General features: G+C 29.4%; 1 protein-coding gene across 1 annotated transcript in view; it reads right to left on the bottom strand.

Annotated features, from left to right (window-relative positions):
- The window catches only part of LOC142238020 (juvenile hormone esterase-like), a 49,485-nt gene extending 28,625 nt beyond the window's left edge, over positions 1-20,860 (bottom strand). Inside the window, exon 1 of the mRNA XM_075309511.1 lies at positions 20,840-20,860. The gene's annotated coding sequence lies outside the window, so the exon portion shown is untranslated. The remainder of the gene's footprint in view (positions 1-20,839) is intronic.
- Between the last annotated feature and the right edge of the window lie 200 nt (positions 20,861-21,060).

Genomic DNA, 21,060 nt, shown 5'->3' with positions numbered 1-21,060 from the left:
GCACAAGGTTCTCGAGTAAGGAGATTTTCTTGGTCCTGATGGACTGGGAATCCTGTTTCTGGCTACTGCAGTTTGTGAGGTTTTGGACGAAGAACGATCCATAATTTTTTTATACCCAGAAAAAAAAAACAAAATACTCTCGAAACGGTGCAGGATTTCCTCGAACCTTTTTCATATCTATAAGGATCCGCATAAGGACTCCCATAATCATAAATAAGGAAACTATCAGAAAAGTTGGTAAGACATTCAAAATCAAATGAACGGTGTTAAATTAACAAGTGAATTAGTTCTCTGTAGGCAACCATAAGTTATCAATCACCCCGCCTTATCATCATTGAGATCAGTGTTAAAAGAAAAAAAGTCTCTACGGATGAAGGGGGGGAGGTCAATTCTCCAAGGAACGTAAAGTGCCTGCACACTCCAGATTCTTGATTGAAAGCAGCAGAAGTAAGAGGAAAACGTAGACGGCAGAATAGTTACTAGCGAGATTTTAAACCGGGCATATCTCTGGCTCCACCGAAATTAAGAAAAAAAAAATAAGAAAACCTCGATTTTTAAAAGCTAAACTATGAAAAGTGGATGTGGAATGGAGATTAATTAAGAAAATTTATAAAAAAAAACCGTCGTGTCCGGATTGCTGAAAACAATGAAGACCTGGCGATAGAAACGTAAATTTGTAGTCTATAATTGGATAATGTTCGGTATATACTAAAAATTTTATTGAGCAAGAATTTAGTGAATGGTGAAAACTTAAAGCAGAAATTATATATATTAAATTTTTATTGAAAACACTTTAATTTAGCTTAACCAGCAAACATCTGTATTTTGAACCGCTGAGGCCTCATCGTCGTCGAAATCTATGTTTGGGTGAGTGTACACATTTCATGCATATTTAATTTTTTTTTACATAGAAACAAAAAAAAAAACCAGAAAGATCACAATGAAAAGGTAAGGGGGACCCATCACATAAGTTATGCACTACGAGTGCTTATTGAGAGAGCAAAATCTACTCTCGAATTGTTTTTGTAGCATGTAATAAAAAGTCTCCAACTATGTTTCCCCTTACCTCTTCATTCGTTTTCATTCAGCTTTTTCATTCATGTTTTCACTCTATTCATAATTCTCGCGTAAAATTTAATCTTACGCTCATGGCACTTTGAATAATGTTGTTGTAAATGCTGGCGCTGTAATATCACATACTCCCTTTCATTCACAATTTGTCATAATACTACCTTCGCGGTAACTGTTTTTTTTTTCATTAATCATCGTTATTAGTTTTACGATATTTCGTCTTCTCCGTATGCCCGAATCTAGATCAAAAATTTTGTATTATTTGTTTTGCTAAATAATTTGGAAGAAATTGCTTTCTACTTTGTCATTCTGACTAGTATACCCAGCACACTTTTTTTTTTCTTTTTTTTTTATTCAAGACACCAAACGGTAAATAAGTAAATCTCGAAAATTATATTCATAAGTAATTGAGGAGTTTCTTTTTGAAAATACATATATATTAAGAACAAATATTGAAAGTGAAAATTGTTGAAAGAAAATAGTACTAATATTTATAGTTTGTTGTCATTGAAAGCGAAATTACATCTTTCTCATATTATGGTAAATTTTGAATTGTTCTTTGTTTATAGTATTCTAATATTACAACTTTTTGTTTTTTTCTTGAATTTTCTTGAAAGTGCGTCTCGTCGCTTATCATTAAAAAGTGATTATTGTTAACAATGATTTATTTGACAAGCTACATGAAGTGTTGAAAATTTCAATTTAATGAATGGTCATATAACGAAAAATGTATTTAAATTTTAATCTGAAATTTCCCTGTCACGATGTTAGGATAGGAAACAAAAATTTATATGAATTTTATTAATTAAGGTAGTGATCATAGGCTTACGAAGTTAATTATGATTTAAATAAAATTCTATTTCGTTCAAATGAATATGGATAGCTAAATTTATTTTGACTTCTTGCGTGGGTGAATGAGTTAAACCTAATTTACTTTGTGGGCCCCTAGAAAAATGATACTGGCGTCACTAGGGCATGGCAGGTGAGGGTAAAGAGACGCGGACTCTATAACATCTTAGGGTTCATACTAATTGACATTCTGGGTCTCGACTTTGCTAATTTTTTCTCATATTCTCATGTTTCCAACATAGGGGTTTTGCGTTTTTTTATTGTTGGTAACTTTGGTCCATTTAGATTAATTAGGAAAATTTAATTTCGGGAGTCTATATAAAAATTGTAATGCAACATATGCTATGAAATGGGAGACAAGAACTCCCCCAATTCCGGCTGATAGCTAGCTAATTTATGGCTCCCCTCGTCTCTAATTTCGTAGCATCCGTAGGTAGTAATACAAATTACTTAAAGACTGGATAGAGGTTTTAAAACTCTTGAGATTTCACTCAAGAGTCCGAATTTCTATTTAATGCTCAGGCAGTACATTACAAAACATTTGGAAGTTGTTCTAAAGGCACAATTTTAAAAGCACTTCCAAAAATGTTTTTTATTTTAACTACACAGTAAGTTCAATTTTTTATGTGTAATTTTAACTTTTTTTGTTTCAAACAGGTTAAAAACAGAGTAGGAATGAATAAAATGATGGAAATTATTTAAATTTTTTCGACAAATTTTCTGAATTCATTCTAGAAAAATTGCGAATTTTTGAAAATAGTTGGGGTCAAGTGTTTCAGACGAGCGTTAGAATGCATTTAAAATCTTAAAAAAATTATAAAAAGTTTTTATTTGGCAAAATATCACAAAATTTTTCAACTCACATCCAGAGATGGTCTGTATCAAACTGTTTTAGGTTTGCGACTGTCGCAAAGTTGTAAACGTCGCAAACGTCACATACGCGTCGTAAATGTAGAAAAAGTAACAAAAGTCGCAAACTGAAAATACTTTAGTCGCGTCAGCTAGGCAGCGAATTCGATGATATTCAAGACGATGGTATGTGCGAAGAAGTTTCAATTCTTAGGAATGTTCACAATTTTCGGTTTTAGTCCCCACATTTTCCCTATTGCCTTTTGCACGAGTACTGGGTAACCGTGGATTTTCTCGTCCTTTCTTAGCTTTAAGTTCAGTCTCCTGTCCAATATAACCCCAAGGTATTTTGAACACTCACCAACGGGAATTTCGATACCACCAAATAAAATAGGCTTGACCATGGGAAAACTTTCACAAATTTCTGCAGAAACTCACAGCGAATGCTGTCAAACTAAATTAAAAAATGTTCAGGATTTCTTCTATTCAAAATTTGGTTTTCTACAGTAGGTTTACGACTTTTGCGACATACGTATTATACCGTCGCAAATGTATGTCGCAAAAGTCACAGTTTGTGACAGGCCAACCCTGCTCACATCCAAAACACTGTCTTCGCTTCATACCTTAAGAATTGATGCAAATTCATTGCAACGGATGTTGAAATGGTAAGCATCCTCCCTATGACAAGCCCATGTTAAATTCATCGCTTCTGGGCCCATTTTGCACCACTTCCGGATCCAAAAAGAACATTTTCATTACATTTTTGGCGACGCTTTTTTTTTGCTGGGTGGTACACAGAAAAAAATTCACTGCAATTTTTCTAATAAAAGTCTTAATTTAGTTTAAAAAATTTAATTAAAAATTTATTTGATTTAAAAAATTATTTAATTGAAACAAAAATCAATCACAAAAATTAATAGTATCAATAAATTTTTTAATTGTATCAATTCTTTTTTAATTGACCTTCAATTAATTGTTTAAATTGATACTATCATTTCTGTGATTGAAGACATTTCAATTAAAAAATTAATTGTCTCAATTAATTTCGTAATTGAATAAGAAAAACAATTTTTTGTGTGTAGGTGGGAATAAAAACGTTGACATGCTATTTTTAATACACTGAAATATGGTTCTATTAAAATAACAACGTAACATTCTTTTTAAAAAGAGAATCCTCCCTGTGTAAAGGCAATAGCTATACTGAAAACAATATTTTCGTGATATTAAAGATCACGCAACCTTAATTTTAGGATGCGCAAAATACACAATATTAAGGACAAAATAATGAAATTTTAATTAAAATAAAGTTTATAATTCTTGCTTAAAAAAATATTTGTATTAAAGTTAGGACACACATTTTGGAGAGTCCATTCATCCATTAAGGTCGTATGTCTTTGAACTAAGGCAAAAAAACTAAATAAAAATGTTTTTCATTTAAAGAAATCGTCTTTAAATTAAATTGCTATATAGAGTCTTTAGATTCACTTTTCAAACATAAGGTATGACTTAATTTGTGAATTTTACATCTTTGGTTTACATTTTTTTGGAGTTAAACAAACATTTTTACTTTCTGTTATATTTTAGAGAGAGAGAGAATGAAAATTCGATAAATGAGATCTCTAACATATACCAATATTGACTGTAGATTTTAAGCCAAATAAGTCAAAAATCCTTAAGCAAGTTCAAAATTTTTGGATCCTAAGTTTTTTTTTTTTTTTTTTTGAGTGTAAGTATTCATCTGATCTACTCGTATTTATCTTTTGGATCTCATTTTTGCAGTGCTAACAACATTTTGCGTAAGATGTAAACAAAATACACAAAAAAATGCAATATTATTGAACGACATCATTGTTATTGTTCACTAAAACCCTCACGTTTAACAATAGAGCAAAGCGCAAAACAACGACAATTGTTGAGTCAGATCATTGTAATAATAACAACCGGCATTGTCATTGAAAAAGTGCGCCATTGATTTAAATAAATTCGAGAAAAAAAGACTCGTCTTAACTCATGTTAAGATTAGTGTACATGATAATCGATTGAAGAGGTATTCTATTCAAAACAGGGCCGTATGGACTGAGGGCCTTAACTCGTTAGTCAACCAGAAGAGGAATACTCATTATTAGAGTTGTATTGTATATGCGTAACGTAATCCCAAATATAACAAGTATATATGGCCGTAAGTTCGGCCAGGCCGAATCTTATGTACCCTCCAACATGGATAGCGTAGAAACTTCTACGAAAGACTGTCATCCACAATGGAATTAATTGGGTTGTGGTATCTTAAAACTTCTTAACATCGCTTTCTAAATTGTTAGTTAGTCCATACGTGTTATATATTAGACAAAAAAGTATGCATAGGTAAGTCTACAAATAATTACGAATCGATATGGACTTTTGCACGGTACGTAGAGAGCCAGAATTGAAATATGGGGTCTCTTATATGGGGGCTATATACAATTATGAACTTTATATGGACCAATTTTTGTGTGATTGGGGATCGATTTATCTGAGGGCTATATATAACTATAGACCGATATGGACATAGTTAGGCATGGTTGTTAACGGCCATATACTAGCACAATGTACCAAATTTCAACTGACTCGGATGAAATTTGCTCCTCCAAGAGGCTCCAAAACCAAATCTCGGGATCGGTTTATATGGGGGCTATATATGATTATGTACTGATATGGACCACTTTTGGCATGGTTGTTAAATATCATATACTACCATGGACTGATATGAACCAATTCATGGACTGATATGAACCAATTCATGCATGGTTGTTGGATACCATATACTAACATCACGTACAAATTTCAACCGAATCGGATGAATTTTGCTCTTCCAAGTTGCTCTGGAGGTCAAATCAGGGGATCGGTTTATATGGGGGCTATATATAATTATGGATCGATTTCGACCAATTTTTGCATGGGTGTTTGAGGTCATATATTAACACCACGTACCAAATATCAACTGAATCAGATGAATTTTGGTCTTCCAAGAGGCTCCGGAGGTCAAATCTGGTGATCGGTTTATATGGGGGCTATATATAATTATTCACCGATGTGGACCAATTTTTGCATGGTTATTAAAGACCATATACTAACACCATGTACCAAATTTCAGCTGGATCGGATGAAATTTGCTTCTTTTAGAAGCTCCGAAAGCCAAATCTGGGGATCGGTTTATATGGGGGTTATATATAATTATGGACTGATATGAACCAATTCATGCATGGTTGTTGGATACCGTATACTAACATCACGTACAAATTTCAACCGAATCGGATGAATTTTGCTCTTCCAAGTTGCTCTGGAGGTCAAATCTGGGGATCGGTTTATATGGGGGCTATATATAATTATGGATCGATTTCGACCAATTTTTGCATGGGTGTTTGAGGCCATATATTAACACCACGTACCAAATATCAACTGAATCAGATGAATTTTGGTCTTCCAAGAGGCTCCGGAGGTCAAATCTGGTGATCGGTTTATATGGGGGCTATATATAATTATTCACCGATGTGGACCAATTTTTGCATGGTTATTAAAGACCATATACTAACACCATGTACCAAATTTAAGCTGGATCGGATGAAATTTGCTTCTCTTAGAAGCTCCGAAATCCAAATCGGGAGATCGGTTTATATGGGGGCTATATATAATTATGGACCGATGTGGACCAATTTTTGCATGGTTGTTAGATACCATATACTAACACCATGTACCAAATTTCAGACGGACCGGATGAAATTTGCTTCTCTTAGAGGGTCTGCAAGCCAAATTTGGAGGTTCGTTTATATGGGGGCTATACGTAAAAGTAGACCGATATGGCCCATTTGCAATACCATCCGACCTACATCAATAACAACTACTTGTGCCAAGTTTCAAGTCGATAGCTTGTTTCGTTCGGAAATTAGCGTGATTTCAACGGACGGACGGACGGACTGACATGCTCAGATCGACTCAGAATTTCACCACGACCCAGAATATATACACTTTATGGGGTCTTAGAGCAATATTTCGATGTGTTACAAACGGAATGACAAAGTTAATATACCCCCATCCTATGGTGGAGGGTATGAAAATAAAAGTGAATAATTAAAATAAAAGTATTAAGGTAACTACTTATTATTATTATCATTATTATCATCAGCCTATCATATTAATTTTTCTCTGCGTGTACTAAGGTAAAGCCACTTGAACCTTTTTAACTCGATCGCGAATTGTGCTAACAGCATCATTTTCCATAATTTGGACACATCGCCAATTCTTATATAAAATCAAACATGGCACAAAAAACTCACCAGACATATCAAGAGCATTAACACTGTAGACGCAAATTATGTGGCGCCAGTGTCCAATGACTAGCTAGACATAATGGAAATATATGACATAGGTATTTAACCCTTTGACGACGAATGGGACATATACGTCTCATTTCGTATTTCCGTTGTAAAATCTACATTTACCAATCAATTTTCAATCAATTTTATAGAAACTCTGAAACCCGATTTAACCGTTTAATGACGAAGAATTAACCGCTCGATAAAAGTAAGTTTTTCTTGAGAATTCATATTCAAAATACACCTATTTACTAAGTAAAGTGTCGTCAAAATGTTAAAAAAAAAGATATCCTTCTACGAGAAATTTCATGGGGCATTCGTCTTCAAAGGTAAATAGGTAGTAAGAAAATTTTTTTTAAAATACTTTATATAATTCACTACAAAATACATCATGAGCTTTGTTAGAATTTGTAAAATACAACCAGTACAAAAAAATACGCGACTTAGCATGTATTCATGACAATGCGAGCTTGGTCTTGTGCACTTTGTGTAAGCCTGCTCTCAAACAAAAATTTATTGTTAAACAAGTAAAGTCTAAAGTCGGGCGGGGCCGACTATATTATACCCTTCACCACAAAGTACACAATGTAAACTTTGTGTTACCATCTCAACTCCTTCAAAATTTGTTGGGAGTTTTTATGAAGGGTTATATTCCCATATACAAATATTTACATCTTGCCCGATTTGGAGACAACTTTTTATACTTTTACAAAATCTCTAGAATTAAAATTTAAATCGTCGAACGCCCTGGGATGAAGCAGAATGTTTGTAAAAACTATGTAACAAATATAAAGTTAGAGCAATTTTAATGCAATTGTGCAAAATAGCATTTATAATTTATCGGGCGATACATATATCTATTCGAGATATAGGACAATTTGAGTAATATTTACAATTTGTGCTACTTAGCAGTGGCGATTTTACAAGCATACACTGAAAAAAATATTTACGCGAAATTAAAGATTACACAACCTAAATTTTAGGATGCGAAATTTTTAAACTATTAAGGACAAATTTCTTTAAAATAATGCAATTTTAGTTAAAATAAAGTTTATGATCATAGCTTCAAATTTTTATACCCTCCACCATAGGATGGGGGGTATATTAACTTTGTCATTCCGTTTGTAACACATCGAAATATTGCTCTAAGACCCCATAAAGTATATATATTCTGGGTCGTGGTGAAATTCTGAGTCGATCTGAGCATGTCCGTCCGTCCGTCCGTCTGTTGAAATCACGTTAACTTCCGAACGAAACAAGCTATCGACTTGAAACTTTGCACAAGTAGTTGTTATTGATGTAGGTCGGATGGTATTGCAAATGGGCCATAACGGCCCACTTTTACGTATAGCCCCCATATAAACGGACCCCCAAATTTGGCTTGCGAATCCTCTAAAAGAAGCAAATTTCATCCGATACGGCTGAAATTTGGTACATGGTGTTAGTATATGGTCTCTAACAACCGTGCAAAAATTGGTCCACATCGGTCCATAATTATATATAGCCCCCATATAAACCGATCCCCCGATATGGCTTGCGGAGCCTCTAAGAGAAGCAAATTTCATCTGATCCGGCTGAAATTTGGTACATGGTGTCAGTATATGGTCTTTAACAACCATGCAAAAATTGGTCCACATCGGTCAATAATTATATATAGCCCCCATATAAACCAATCCGGCTGAAATTTGGTACATAATGTTAATATATGGTCTCTAATGACAATGCAAAAAATTGGTCCACATCGGTCCATAATTATATATAGCCCCCATATAAACCGATCACCAGATTTGACCTCCGGAGCATCTTGGAAGACCAAAATTCATCTGATTTAGTTGAAATTTGGTACGTGGTGTTAATATATGGCCTCAAACACCCATGCAAAAATTGGTCGAAATCGGCCCATAATTATATATTGGCCCTATATAAACCGATCCCCAGATTTGACCTCCAGAGCCTCTTGGAAGAGCAAAATTCATCCCATTCGATTGAAATTTGGTACCTGAAGTTAGTATATGGTATCCAACAACCATGCAGGAATTGGTTCATATCAGTCCATAATTATATATAGCCCCCATATAAACCGATTCCCAGATTTGACCTCCGGTGCCTTTTGGAGAAGCAAAATTCATCCGATCTGGTTGAAATTTGGTACGTGGTGGTAGTATATGGTATTTAACAACTATGGCAAAAGTGGTCCATATCAGTCCATAATCATATATAGCCCCCATATAAACCGATCCCGAGATTTGGTTTTGGAGCCTCATGGAGGAGCAAATTTCATGCGAGTCAGTTGAAATTTGGTACATTGTGCTAGTATATGGCCGTTAACAACCATGCCTAAATTGGTCCATATCGGTCTATAGTTATATATAGCCCTCAGATAAATCGATCCCCAATCACACAAAAATTGGTCCATATCAATAATTGTATATAGCCCCCATATAAGCGACCCCCATATTTCAATTCTGGCTCCCTACGTACCGTGAAAAGTCCATTATTCGTAATTATATTGTACATCCTAAACTTTAGGTTACGTAATCTCTAATATCACGTAAAAATTTTCTTCTGTGTAGGTACATTTATTTTCAGATCTAAGTTATTGTACCCTAACCACTATGTGCTTTTGGGGTATAAAAAGAAAACTAAAGTTTTTGATAATGGATTTCGTTCGGTGGTGAAAGGGCTAAATTAAATATAATTAAACGTAGTTGTTCCCAGGGCCTCGGCTTCCCCACCTACATCCCTGTTATTGTTTACATGTTGTAATCAGCATATTCTGTCGCACTTCAATGTGTAGGGTAAATAGATGATAGAAATATTTCAACTATTTTTAATTGATTTATTGATTTGTTTATCAATCTTCAAGGGGGGTGGTTGCTTAGCGCCACTTGATCAACATGCTCGATTAAAATTCATTGATTAGCCAATCGTTTCTAGTTTAACGATTTGTTTAATGATCGTATAAATTTTCTGATCGCTGGTCGTTGCCAGCGACGTCGGCACGTGTTTCATTAGTCTAGTTGGCTATGGTGATTTCGGAAAATAACTAATCGGCAACTTGAGATACGTAAATATCGTAGATATTAGACACGTGCTAAGGCCATAATAGCATTACAATGGAAACCAGAAGAGATATCATAAATCTTAAGTGTTAGATTTAGACGCGACTAGACGACAATCACAGAGGAAATGTGTAAAACGATGTAATAAATATATGGGGAATATTTTAAAGTGATGGCATGACTCACTTGTCGGAAAGAGATCAGTCGTTGCTAATGATATTTTATTTAGTGTTCTATTTTAACATAAACATATTAAAGTTTTTAGAATATATAATTAAAAAAGACGTTTTATTCTTTAATATATACATACATACATACAAGTTAGCCGATACCAACTTCAGGTTGCTAAACAGAATCAAAATCCGTAGTTAAACTTATGATAAATATAACTTTTTTTATTGAAAAAAAAAATTATTTGCTTGTAGTTAAATTTTATTATTTTTTTCCGCAGTCCAATTAAATCTTCCTTTTTTGAGTATGTTTCAAACATTTTATGAACTAAATGTATCTATAAAGTTCAATGACCGTACACATAAGTTCAATATAAACTAAAGCAGAAGATAATTTTCGAGCGATTCCCAATTTGGTTCTTTAATTTTAGTTCATTTTTTCCTCTATGAGAGGGTGTAATTTCGTGATTTGCAATTAAAAAGTACACCAGGGCATTAAATTTTCCTGGTTTTAACAACGTTTTGTAACAATCTCAAAATTTGGAGTACAATTTATTTGAATTTTCGCACGTTTAGTTCATAAAAAGTTTGAGACATACTCAAAAAAAACAAGTAAGTAAAGTCTAAAGTCGGGCGGGGCCGACTATATTATACCCTTCACCACCATGTAGACCAGCATTTGTGTTACCATCTCAACTACTTCAAATTTGCTGGGAGCTATATAAAGGTTTGCATTTTCAGATACAAATACTTATAATGGAGACAATTTTTTGTACTTCTACAAAATCTCTAGAATTAAAATTGAAATCGGCTAACGCCCTGGAATGAAACACAATGTTAATAAAAAATATGGGAAATATGAAGCGAGAGAAATTTTGTGTCAATTGTACAAAAGAGCATTTGCGATTTATCAGGCGATACTTATGTATTCGAGATATAGGACAATTTGAGTAACATTTACAACTTTTGCTACTCAGCAGTGACGATTTGACAAGAATATTGGTTAGATCTTGAAAAGATATGTGGTCAAGTGTGGGTTGTGATATATTATTTGGTCAAGTCGGGTGACTTGGAGCCTTATTTAAAACTCAACCGTTCTGTGGAAAGTCTGACATTACAGTGTCTAGGATATAACTAAGATATGGGGAAATTATCACAGAATTTTGTGTAAAGTGTGAGAATTTTGGCCATATTTGTATAAACCGGAAAAACGAATATATGGCGGCTTTATCTAATTCTGAACCAAATTAGATCAAACTTGAATATTATATTAAATATATTCTCCGTGGAAACTATGCAGTCAATTGGAGGAAAATCCCATTGAAAATGGGTCTAAAATATGAAATAGTCTACCATATTTTCCCAACTCTGGTGTACATATAACGGGAGCTATATATAATCTGAACCGATTTCGACTAAATTTGACATGCATAGTTAGAATAATAATTCTGTTATCTCTTTGCAAAATTTCACGTAAATGGGAGTTTAATACTGATACTGTTAAACGTACTCCTTGTGCAAAATTTGAACTAAATCACGGCAAAACTCTGGCTTTTGAGACCATATAAGTTCAAATCGGACGAAAGATATATATGGGAGCTATATCCAAATCTGAACCGATTTCAATCAAATTTACCAAGCATTGGTAGAATGTCAATTCTACTCTTTATGCAAAATTTCACGAAAATTGGTAGTAAACTTTGGCCTCTGTTGCCATATGAGTCTAAATCGGACGAAAGATATATTTGGGTGCTGTATCTAAATCTGAACCGATTTGGCTGATATTTTGCAAGTTTTTCGAGACTCATACAAAATGCGGATGTACGGAATTTGAAGAAAATCGGTTGATAAACACGCCAATTATGACCAGATCGGGGATAAATATATATGACAGCTATATCTAAATCTGAACCGTTTTTTTCCAAAATCAATTGCGATTGTCTTTGTCCCAAAAAACGACCCTGCGCACAAAAATACATGAACAGACAGACAGACAGACGGACGGACGGACAGACAGACAGACAGCCAGACAGACAGACGGACATCACTAAATCGACTCAGAATTTAATTCTAAGACGATCGGTCTCAGACTTTTCCTTCTTGGCGTTACATACAAATGCACAAACTTATTATACCCTGTACCACAGTAGTGGTGAAGGTTATAAAAAGGAAAATTTATTTGGGCTGTGGAAAATTTCGTAAAAAATAATAATCTTTAAATACAAAGAAATAATTTTTTTCAGTGAAAATATAACTTTGGCGTAGTCAAAAAGTTTACTTGGATCCAAGGATTTTGACCTTTCCTTAAGGATTTCCATATCGATTCCGATGCGTCGTCTTTAAAATAATAACATTTTTATCTCGTTTTAAAATAAAGTTAAAATTAGGATACAGATTTCATAAAAAATTTAGAGCCAATTTTAAGCTTTTTTATCTTCAATCCAAAGATTCAATATCTCAGTTAATTTAAAGATTATTTCCTTAAATCAAAACTGTTTTTTGTTATTTTAACGTAATTTTACCTTAGTCAAAAGACATACGACTTTAACGGAGGGACACAAATTAAAAGATTCGTGGCCAAAATTTTAGGAAAAAAATTTTAAGCAAATATTACAAAATTTTCTTTTAATAAAAAATTTCTTTATTTTATATAAATTTGTCTTTAATATTGGGTAAATTTCGTGGCCTAAAATTTATATTGCACAATCCTTCGTAATATCTTAATATTTTTCTCAGTTTAGTCAAGGCAAAAGGTGCACGCAAAAAAAAGTGTACTCACTATTTCACTAAAGCCAATTTAACTATATTTTAGTTCATGAACTTATTATATTTGGTGAAAGTTTTATTTACTCTAATAATTTTTTGCGTACGTTAGTTAAATGAACTAAAAGATGGGAAAAAATTATACACAAGTTAAGGATAGAGATTTACTAAATTCGTATTTGTCATAAAATAGTTCATTATTTTTTCAAATTTTTAAATTTTTATACAAAAGCGTCCATCATGAACTTCGTATGTCACTAAAGACATTCTTGCAATTTTGAACTCCAATTTTTTCCTTCAAACTACAAAATTTTCTTTAAAATGTGAAAAACATTATTTATGTCTAATAAATTCTCTTGAATTTGTCGAAAAATTTTTACTTATTTTTGTGATATTGGCGTGATGCCAGCGATTGTAATACTGTTTAGTTAAAAATTTCTAAAAATATTCAAAATTTTCTAAAATTAATCAAAAGTTTTCTTCCTGGTGGGTTCACTGTTTTTTCAGTGTGGTGATGTCAAGCAAAAATAAATGAATTCTGAAATGTAGATTATATTCCCACATTTTTGTCATTTGAATCAATAATAATTATTTCCACACAATAAGTATGCTTGGTTTAATTGGTAACACCTCGACGATATATAACAAAGTTTAGGTCCCATAAAAAATGAATTGAACTAAGTCTAAACCGCTCAGTATATAAATGTATAAATGTCTTAGAATTTAAAAGTGAGAATCATTTGCATGTTTCATGAGTGTGCAAATACATGCTTCTCTATTCTTGAAATATTCCAGAGTTATTCATTATCTTTTTACCATTGTGCATTTTTGAAGTACAGAACTAATACAGAACTCGATAGACAAATAGCTTGTTTGCATCACCAAATATTTAATTGATTATTTGTTAATATTTGTTTTTGTAGCTTTTTAACGATATTTAACCATATCTAAAAGTTTTAAAACATATTTTTTTGGGAGAAACAATTACCGACAAACATTTGGGGTAATAAAAAGCTGGTACACTGAAAAAAATATTGTCGTGAAGTCAAAGATTTCATGACTTTAAAATACGAATACAAATTTAGCTTAGCATAGAAGACGCATTTCTCCAATATAAAGTTTTTTTCCTTGTCCAAAAGTCGATAAACTTTTCCGTGAAGTCGTATTGTCCTTATAATTAAGTAAGTTCACTTAAAAATGAGTATCATAATATGAAAGCAAAAATGTTTGGGCTAAGGTCTACTTGACTTTAATAACTCTGAAAAATTCTTTAAATTTAATGAAATTGTCTTTGAATTTGTTGTTTTATTGCATCTTGACTACAAAGCAAAAAATCGTTCAAATATAGGTCATGTTTTTCAACACTTTATTTTAAAGACGTTTTTTACTTGAAACATAGCATAATTTCTACTGGAGTCTTAATTTGGAAAATAAAGTTGTCGTTAACTCGTTTTTAAAGGACTTTTATAGCGTATGATGAAAAAAAAGCTTAAAAAGCGAAAAATTAAAATTTGCTTCCTAGAAGCAAGTACACAAAGCCCAAATTTAAAAAAGAATTGTGTCTTAAAAGTATCCTTACTTTTATTCACCGCTTCTTTGGCTCGAAATCAATACCAACATTTTTAAAGTAAAGACAAAATCTTTAAAACCGGGCATGTTTTTTTTTCAGTGTAGAAAAAAAATCATATATATTCTTTTCAAATTCACCACACCACGATTGAAGAAAAATTCCCGGTTACAATCAATCATCGTCCAATAAGTTTATTTACACCGAAAAAATGTTCTCGTGAAGCCAAAGATTTCATGCACTTAAAATACGAATGTGAATATTGCTTAGCTTAGTATAGAAGACGCATTTCTTTAATATAAAGTTTTTTTTTTGTTCAAAAGTCGACAAACTTTTCAATGAAGTCGGCTTGTCCTTATAGTTAACTGACTCGACCTAAAGTTGGGAACCTTAACAAAAAAGAAAATTTTGTTTGACTAAGGTCAATTTTAATTTAATAATTCTGAAAAATTCTTCAAAATGAATAAAATCGTCTTTAAATTTTTTGACCTTTTGTATCTTGACTACACTGAAAAAAATATTTACGTGATATTAAAGATTACGCAACCTATATTTTGCGAATTTACAAAATATTAAGGACAAATTTCTTTAAAATAATAAAATTTTAATTAAAATAAAGTTAAGGGATTGTAGCTATATGAGAAGAAGATGCACAGTGGTGGTGAAAAAATGATTCAACTTGGGAGAAATGATTCTCGTGTGTAATTGCCATAAGAAATTAGCAGATCTTACTAAAGACTATGGAAATGTGGATTAGCCAACACTGAAACATATGTATAGTCAGGCTTGTAAGATCGGTATCTGGCATTTTCTTTTCAATAGAATAATAATACCAATTCCTTAATCTTCATGTCCAATTAGCTCGCATTTAAAATTGTAATTAATGCAAAGTTTATAATCTTAGCTTCAAAAATTTTTTCATTAAATTTAGGACACAAATTTTGTAACTTTGCATACCTCCGTTAAAGTCGCATGTCTTTGAACTAAGGCTAATAAATAAAGAAACACATTTTCGATTTAAAGAAATTGTTCTTAAATTAACTGAAATATTGAAGCTTTAGATTTAAGATAAAAACACTTCAAATATAGGCTAAGACTTATTTTGAGCATTTAGCGTCTTTGGTTTAAAGTTTTTTTTGTTTTGAATTATGAAAACATTTATTTCTTTGAAGTATGCGTTATAATTTGGATTTTTAAATTGGCATTTGTTTATACGTGAGTACCTTTATTAATAAACCGCGAAAAGAAAATGAAAATTTGATAAATGAGATCTGTATCTTAATTGTAATTTTCTTGGTCCTAGATTTAAAGCCAGATAGGTCGCTTAAAAATTTCTTTATTTTAAAGAAGCCGCATCTATGGTTCGGAATCAATACCAAAATAGTTAAGGGAAGGTCAAAATCTTTGGATCCAATTAAATATTTTTTTTGTAAATTTCAATGAAATTTTAAAATTTTGTAGTTTAAAAAAATTGTTTAATTTTTATTTCAGATTTTAAGAGATCAGCTAGTAAATAAGCGCAATACCAGAATATTTATTAAAATTGCGCGATACAAAAAAATGCACTATACCAATTTTCATCAAAATCTGAAATAATCGTACAAAGCAAAAAACCGTTCAAAAATAGGAGATGTTTTTCAATACTTTATTATAAAGACATTTTTCACTTGAAACATAGCATAATTTCTACTTGGAGTCGAGCCTGAATTTGGAAATTTAAGTTGTTGTTAACACATTTTTAAAAGATTTTAGTAGGAAATGAACAAAAATGCTGGAAAAACGAACAAATTAGAATTTGTTTCCTAGACTCTAGCACGAAAAACTCAAATTTAAGAGTAAATTGTGTCTTTCATGTATCCTTACTTCAATTCTCCGCTTCTTTGGTTATATATAACAATTTATATTCCCATATACATATATTTTAATCTGAACTATTCAGATCTACATATAGATATAAAACATTTCTTTAGAATAAATATAGAAAATTTTGTCAAAATTTTATATCTATAGAAAATTTTGTCAAAATTTTATTTCTATAGAAAAATTTGTGAAATTTTTATTTATAAAGAAAATTTTGTCAAAAAAAAATTCTTTCAAAAAAAAAATCTCAAAATTTTATTTCTATGGACAATGCTGTCAAAATTTTATTTATATAGAAAATTTTGTTAAAATTTTATTTATATAGAAAATTTTGTCAAAATGTTATTTCTATAGACCATTCTTGTCATATTTCTATAGAAATAAAAAATTGAAAAATTGTCTATAAAAATAAAATTTTGACAAAATTTTCTATAGAAATAAAATTTTGACAAAATTTTCTATAGAAAAAAAAATTTTAACAAAATTTTCTATAAAAATACAAATTTTGACAAAATTTTCTATAGAAATACAATTTTGACAAAATTTTCTATAGAAATAAAATTTTGACAAAATTTTCTATAGAAATAAAATTTTGACAACATTTTTTGAAGAAATAAAATTTTAACAAAATTTTCTATAGAAATAAAAATTTTGACAAAATTTTCTATAGAAAAAAAGTTGACAAAATTGTCTATAGAAACAAAATTTTGACAAAATTTTCTTAGAAGTAAAATTTGACAAAATTTTCTAAAGAACTAAAATTATGACAACATTGTCTATAGAAAAAAAGATTTTAACAAAATTTTCTATAGAAATAAAATTTTGAAAACATTTTCTATAGAAATAAAATTTTGACAAAATTTTCTAAGGAAATAAAATTTTGACAAAATTTTCCATAGCAATACAATTTTGGCAAAATTTTCTATAGAAATAAAATTTTGACGAAATTTTCTATAGAAATAAAATTTTAACAAAATTTTCTGTAGAAATAAAATTTTGACACAATTTTCTATAGAAATAAAATTTTGACGATATTTTCAATATTTATTCGACAGAAGCGTTTTATATGTATAGAAATACAATTTAAACAAAATTTTCAATAAAAATAAAATTTTGACAAAATTTTCTTAGAAGTAAAATGTTGGCAACATTTTATATAGAACTAAAATTATGACAACATTGTCTATAGAAAAAACGATTTTAACAAAATTTTCTATAGAATAAAAATTTGAAAATATTTTCTATAGAAATAAAATTGTGACAAAATTTTCTAAGGAAATAAAATTTTGACAAAATTTTCTATATTTATACGAAAGAAGTGTTTTATATCTATAGATATATAATTTTGACAAAATTTTTTATAGAAATAAAATTTTGACAAAATTTTCTAAGGAAATAAAATTTTGACAAAATTTTCTAAGGAAATAAAATTTTGACAAAATTTTCTTAGAAATAAAATTTTGAAAACATTTTCTACAGAATATTTATTAAAATTGCGCGATACAAAAAAATGCACTATACCAATTTTCATCAAAATCTGAAATAATCGTACAAAGCAAAAAACCGTTCAAAAATAGGAGATGTTTTTCAATACTTTATTATAAAGACATTTTTCACTTGAAACATAGCATAATTTCTACTTGGAGTCGAGCCTGAATTTGGAAATTTAAGTTGTTGTTAACACATTTTTAAAAGATTTTAGTAGGAAATGAACAAAAATGCTGGAAAAACGAACAAATTAGAATTTGTTTCCTAGACTCTAGCACGGAAAACTCAAATTTAAGAGTAAATTGTGTCTTTCATGTATCCTTACTTCAATTCTCCGCTTCTTTGGTTATATATAACAATTTATATTCCCATATACATATATTTTAATCTGAACTATTCAGATCTACATATAGATATAAAACATTTCTTTAGAATAAATATAGAAAATTTTGTCAAAATTTTATATCTATAGAAAATTTTGTCAAAATTTTATTTCTATAGAAAAATTTGTGAAATTTTTATTTATAAAGAAAATTTTGTCAAAAAAAAAAATTCTTTCAAAAAAAAAATCTCAAAATTTTATTTCTATGGACAATGCTGTCAAAATTTTATTTATATAGAAAATTTTGTTAAAATTTTATTTATATAGAAAATTTTGTCAAAATGTTATTTCTATAGACCATTCTTGTCATATTTCTATAGAAATAAAAAATTTAAAAATTGTCTATAAAAATAAAATTTTGACAAAATTTTCTATAGAAATAAAATTTTGACAAAATTTTCTATAGAAAAAAAAATTTAACAAAATTTTCTATAGAAATACAAATTTTGACAAAATTTTCTATAGAAATACAATTTTGACAAAATTTTCTATAGAAATAAAATTTTGACAACATTTTTTGAAGAAATAAAATTTTAACAAAATTTTCTATAGAAATAAAAATTTTGACAAAATTTTCTATAGAAAAAAAGTTGACAAAATTGTCTATAGAAACAAAATTTTGACAAAATTTTCTTAGAAGTAAAATTTGACAAAATTTTCTAAAGAACTAAAATTATGACAACATTGTCTATAGAAAAAAAGATTTTAACAAAATTTTCTATAGAAATAAAATTTTGAAAACATTTTCTATAGAAATAAAATTTTGACAAAATTTTCTAAGGAAATAAAATTTTGACAAAATTTTCCATAGCAATACAATTTTGACAAAATTTTCCATAGCAATACAATTTTGGCAAAATTTTCTATAGAAATAAAATTTTGACGAAATTTTCTATAGAAATAAAATTTTAACAAAATTTTCTGTAGAAATAAAATTTTGACACAATTTTCTATAGAAATAAAATTTTGACGATATTTTCAATATTTACTCGACAGAAGCGTTTTATATGTATAGAAATACAATTTAAACAAAATTTTCAATAAAAATAAAATTTTGACAAAATTTTCTTAGAAGTAAAATGTTGGCAAAATTTTATATAGAACTAAAATTATGACAACATTGTCTATAGAAAAAACGATTTTAACAAAATTTTCTATAGAATAAAATTGTGACAACATTTTCTAAGGAAATAAAATTTTGACAAAATTTTCTATATTTATACGAAAGAAGTGTTTTATATCTATAGATTTTTTATAGAAATAAAATTTTGACAAAATTTTCTAAGGAAATAAAATTTTGACAAAATTTTCTTAGAAATAAAATTTTGAAAACATTTTCTATAGAAATAAAATTTTGAATATATTTTCTAAGGAAATAAAATTTTGATAAAATTTCCTATAGAAATAAAATTTTACCGAAATTTTCTATATTTATTCGAAAGAAATGTTTTGTATCTATAGAAATATAATTTTGACAAAATTTTCTATAGAAATAAAATTTTGACAAAAATTTTCTATAGAAATAAAATTTTGACAAAATTTAAATAGAAATAAAATTTTGACAAAATTTTCTATAGAAATAAAATTTTGACAAAATTTTCTATAGAAATAAAATTTTGACAACATTTTTGAAGAAATAAAATATTAACAAAATTTTCTATAGAAATAAAATTTTGAAAACATTTTCTATAGAAATAAAATTTTGAAAATATTTTCTAAGGAAATAAAATTTTGCCGAAATTTTCTATATTTATTCGAAAGAAATGTTTTGTATCTATAGAAATAAAATTTTGACAAAATTTTCTATAGAAATAAAATTTTGACAAATTGTCAATAGAAATAAAATTTTGACAAATTTTTCTATAAAAATAAAATGTTTACAAAATTTTCTATAGAAATAAAATTTTGACGAAATTTTCTATAGAAATAACACCTTGACAAAATTTTCTAAAGAAATAAAATTTTGACGAAATTTTCTATAGAAATACAATTTTGACAAAATTGTCTAAAGAAATAAAATTTTGACGAAATTTTCTATAGAAATAAAATTTTGACGAAATTTTCTATAGAAATAAACCTTTGACAAAATTTTCTATAGAAATAAAATTTTGACGAAATTTTCTATAGAAATAACATTTTGACAAAATTTTCTATAGAAATTACAATTTGGCAAAATTTTCTATATAAACAAAATTTTCTGTACAAATAAAATTTTGACAAATTTACATATGGCTAATGGAATTAATGGGTTATAGAATTATTAACCTTGATGATAGACCTTTTTCCATTTAGTTATGGTTACTCTCAATGGAGTCATGATGTACAAGACAAGAAAATTCAATTTAACAATGATCACATGACGCATGATTGATTTACAATACACAATGAACATGAAACATTTATTAAGCTTACACTTTTTAATAGATTACTTTTTATAACAAAAAAATATTTTCAATGTAGGGAAAAACTATTTAAGGACTTTTTATTTCTCTACAACTTGGCACATTGGAAGTTCAAATGTAACTGAAGTTTTCCTTAGTGCAACATCTGATTTTTATATGAATGCTTATTCCTCTGACCTTCTTCGTTTTTAATATTTCTTCTTTCTCACCCACTTCTATAATCGTTGGGCATCATAAAAGACGATGAT

Source organism: Haematobia irritans, chromosome 5 (genome assembly GCF_050003625.1).
Source record: "Haematobia irritans isolate KBUSLIRL chromosome 5, ASM5000362v1, whole genome shotgun sequence".
NCBI lineage: Eukaryota > Metazoa > Arthropoda > Insecta > Diptera > Muscidae > Haematobia > Haematobia irritans.
This window is presented reverse-complemented; position numbering and strand designations above follow the sequence as displayed.